Source organism: Pseudophryne corroboree, chromosome 9, assembly GCF_028390025.1.
Source record: "Pseudophryne corroboree isolate aPseCor3 chromosome 9, aPseCor3.hap2, whole genome shotgun sequence".
Lineage (NCBI taxonomy): Eukaryota > Metazoa > Chordata > Amphibia > Anura > Myobatrachidae > Pseudophryne > Pseudophryne corroboree.
Window position 1 is genome coordinate 437,246,429 of NC_086452.1, and position 4,908 is coordinate 437,251,336.

Here is a 4,908-nt window from a genome sequence, read left to right on the forward strand (position 1 = left end):
ACCATAAGGCGGTCATTGCTGTGGAAAATGAAGCCTGGTGTAGTTCTCCTTTAATATATCTAAAATATAAAAATGAACTAAAATGAAAAAAAAAATATATAATTTATTAAGTACGGTTTATTTTACACTTTTATATCATTATTTTTTTTATTGCTATGCTTTTTTTTATTGCTATGTATTTGTATGTATAGGCTTCAACGGAGCAGGCTCAAACATCTGATGCTAAGGGGGACATTTACTAAGCAGTGATAAGAGCGGAGAAGTGAGCCAGTGGAGAAGTTTCCCCATCAACCAATCAGCAGCTCTGTATAATTTTATAGTATGCAAATTATAGATGTTACTTCAGTGCTGATTGGTTGCCATGGGCAACTTCTCCACTGGCTCACTTCTCCGCTCTTATCACTGCTTAGTAAATGTCCCTCTAAATAACAATTACACATTTGTATGTTTTTAAATGCCACCACCTGTGCTCAAGCAGGGATTAATTACACAGAGGCCATAAATATGGAGAAGGGCATGAAAGCGGGACATGTCCTAAAGTCTCTAATTTATTATAAAGTATTTTACCAGCAATAAATATGTTGGTGTAAACAGATTAGACACATATAAAAATGTGTTTAGTTTGTATCGCTCAGGTCAGAGTGGGTGCAGTCTTCCAGAAAAGGGGGTGTGATCTCACAGTAAAAGGGGTGTGTCAATGGTGCATAGCAGGGGCGGATTGGGATGGAAAACCAGCCTGGGAAATTTATGGAAGCAGCCTAATGGGGGTGCTGTCAGGGGGTGGGGATCCGTCCTCATAGGACCTTATGGTATGTAACTGCAGCCTTCCTTGAGTCTTTTGCTGCAGTTGTGTCTTATGGGCCCTACACACTGGCAGATCTGCCGCCGAGCTGCCCGACGGCGGATACGGTCGACCTGGCAGCGGGGGGAGTGACGTTTCTTCACTCCACCCGGCTCCATAGCAATGCATTCTAATATGGACAATCCCGTCCATATTGGCCTGCGTGTATAAGCGACGGGGCACCAACGATTAACAAGCGCGGGGCCGCGCAACGTTAATCGTTGGTGCCTACACACTGCACAATATGAACGAGGTCTCGTTCATTAATGAACAAGAACGTTCATATCGTGCATGTTATCTGCCAGTGTGTAGGGCCCTTAAGACTATGGCAGGTTTGGGAACTAAAAGTGGCCCTGTAAAATTTTGTAGAAGTGGCCCAACATGGGCAGCACAAGGGACATAACATAGCATATGGCCATGGCAGCATCACTGGATGGCAGAGCTTCTGTACTGCAGAGATGGAATAACAGAATGAATGGGGACAATGCGTTGTAATGAGTGTGGTGAGCTGCCTGTCATGTAGGGGGTGGGGCCACATGACAACACACAAAACAGGCCCCACAGACACGTCGGCCTACCAGGAATCTTCCTGGTGAGCCCTATTGCCAATCCGCCCCTGGTGCATAGTGTCTGGTAAGAAAACAAAATGTTGGCTTGTTGTTCTGATGTGGCTTATTATATTAATATACCATTATCTAGCTGTGTTGCATTATTGTTCTTCTATGTGACCTACTATTAAGGAGACAAGTTTTCATGTGAAGGTTGGAGATGAGTGGGGCTAACATTGTTTCCATTGCCATTCCCTCACAGTTGTCTCGCCGGAATGCTACACAGGAATACCACAGTCACGAGGCACCACCCCCGTATTTGTCATTGTGGGGGCACGCCTGGCACTCTGTGAGCTGCTGGCAGAGCTGGCCCTAACCAATATGATGCCCTAGGCAAGATTTTGGCTGGTGCCCCCTAGCACCGCCGCTAGTTCTGCAGGAGATGCCTGGCATGAGTCAGCTGGCAGCTCTGGTAACGTCGGGCACCTTTTGTTTATGAAAATGCATCTTATTTGCATTACTGTGTGGCTAGGATGCACAAGCAGCTTCTGCTGATTAAAATGATATGCAGCATGCATATATTCTGTGTGCGACTGCAGCTGTATCTGCATATGAAATGCTACATTACAGTGATTTCCAGGAATACACTGCAATATAGCATTTCATATGCAGATACAGCCGCAGTCACACACACAATATAGGCATGCCGCATATCATTTTAATCAGCAGAAGCTGCTGGTGCCCCTAAGCATAACAAATGCCCTAGGCATTTGCCTAGTTTGCTTATGCCTAAGGCCGGCTCTGGCTGCTGGCCATGCCCCCAGCCCCTCTCTTCCGGAGAATAGACACTGTGTACAGCATCTATTCACCGCCGCTCTAAGCAGAGCAGCAAGTGACTACAGGGGACCCTCCAACTACCCCACCACCACCGCTGGAAACTGTGACCTGCGGATGGAATAGTCCCAGAAAAACGAGACAGTTAGGAGATATGCCTGTAGGGATCGGGTTCCAGACTGTGCACTTGAATTCTACAATATACATAAGTTACTTATTACATACCCTCCAACTGTACCTTTTTGGCAGGTACAGTACCTTTTTTTATGGTCTGTACCGATTTCTTCCATTGAAAGTATAGGAAAAGGGGCGTGGTTATGTCCCTTTGACCCGTGGCCACGCCCCCTTTTCTGATTTGTACGTATTTTTATGTTTAAAATGTTGGAGGGTATGTTATTACTTCCCAGCACTATGGTGTTTGTTGTGCAGTGCATTGCTGTTATAACTCTGGTACATTATCATGCATGCACTAGCAGTATTTCCTATATATATTTATTCAGTGGCACAAACCATGTGCTCTCTAATGGTTAATCAAACATCTGTGGTGGTTGGCCACACCCCCTCTGGAGGCTGGCCACACCCCTAATTATTGACCCCTTTCACAGCATTCCCCCAGTGGCCCTTCATGCCCGAGTCCGACACTCGGCGTAACAGTATCGGGGTTGTTGTATGAAGTCATTAGTCAGATTACCGATAGTACTACAGTATATGTCTTTAACGCTTTCAATTCCTTGGCACAGATATTGCAGGAGTAAATGATCCACTCATGTGATTGTTATCAGTATACTGTATATGCGGCCACCATATTGATTACGGCGATTGAGATTTCATATATTCTTAACTTTATTTATTTTTTATTGCTTCCGAAATACTGTAGACAATATTACACTACTATCTGTACCTGGTTGGGCTGTCATACTCTGACTGCCCTAACATGTGTGAAACCTTTTCCCAACCCAGTAGGTTAATGCTGATCTCAGAGATTTCTTTTTTTCCCCCCCAAGTTAAACATTTCCTAGACAATGTCCATTATATTGCGGTTTCCCCTTGTAATAGGGTCGTGACATCGTCCTTTAGGACTTGGCAGCAAACTGATGTTGAACTGATGTATCAGCAAAGTTAGAGTTTGGAAATAGGAGAACGTCAGCAAAGCAGGTGCAATAAGGGGTTGGTTATTGAGAAAGTAATGCTGGAGGGTTGATGACAATATTGTCTTTGGACACGAGCCATAAAATGTGGTAATACATTTCTGGTCTCCATAATCCATGTTTAAATCTAGTTGTTACCACCTTGTAAACCGTTGCTAATGTGCTCCTGCTGAAGTCTCAGGTCTCCTTCACGCACCGTTTGCATCGGGAGCCATTTGGGTTCCATGATACATTACTAGCAAATCAGTTTGTCATTTTAAATTGGCAGCTGAGGAGGAGTGTGAGCAGGAGGACCAATCAAAAGCCTCGGTCTCTCAATTGCAGTTATTCCCTTTGGGGTATATTCAATTGAGGTCGGATCCATCCCGACATGCATTTGTCGGAATGGATCCGACAAGGGCTATTCAATGCCCATCTCAATTCGATTTTCAAAAAAGTCTAATTGAGATGAGGGACCGGAGAGGGGGGACAGCCGCGGGCAGACGGGGGACAGCAGTTCTGCAGGAGGATGTGGCACAGCCGCCAGACCTCACGGCAGCGTCCACCCGGCTCCAGCAACCGGGACCTCACTTGCTGGAGCCGGGTGGACGCTGCTGTGCCAGTGCTGTAACGCTGCTGTCCCCCGTCTGCCCGCGCCTCTCCCCCTCTCAGGTCCCTCATCTCAGCTCGACTTTTTTTTAAGTCGAATGGAGATGGTCGGAAACGGGGCCAAAACCTGTCGAATTTGGCCTAGTTTCCCTCAGAAGCATGTGAATCGGCAGCTATACCGCCGAGTCACGTACTATTCGACAAGTCGAATTCCCCGACTTGTCGAATAAAAATGCCGGGGACTGAATAGGTCGGAACCCCTTCCGACCTGAAAAAGACAAAAACTGACGTCTTTTCGAAAAGACGGCAGTTTCGACCTTAATTGACTATACCCATTATGATTTAGGAATCCATTAATCAATCTTCATGTTTTCTCTGCGATAACACACATTCTGTGTCGATGCCTAGCGCAGTGATACCAAATGGTGGTGGATCATAGGGTTGACAGTAACTAGGCCGACAGTCATTGGGGTCAATTAAATTCACTGGCAGTGGAATAGCTCCCGGCGCTATTCAGTACAGTGACGAGTGACCCTCAATTGTCGGGAATTCTTCTCTCACCCCCGGGGGTATGAGAGAAGAAACCTGACAAAAGTGCTGCCGTGCGGCCGGCGCAAGGCTTATTCTGTCGGGAATCAGCCTCGCGCCGGGGAGTTAAGTCGGAGAATGCCCGTTCTCCCGACAAAACAACCTGTTTTGGGCCATCGCCAACTTAACTGGAGCTGAATTGAATAGCGTCGGGAGCTAATTCCCGGCGCTATTCATCTGTTGCCGAATTTAATCGACCCCATTAGGTTGACCACTATTGGTCGACAGTGACTAGGTCGACACTGTCATTAAGTCAACATGGAACAGGTCGACATGAACTTTTAATCTTTTTTTGGTGTCAATTTCTTTGTAAGTGACTGGAAACCCCAATTAGTGCACCGCAACCCCTGGCCTGGCACGC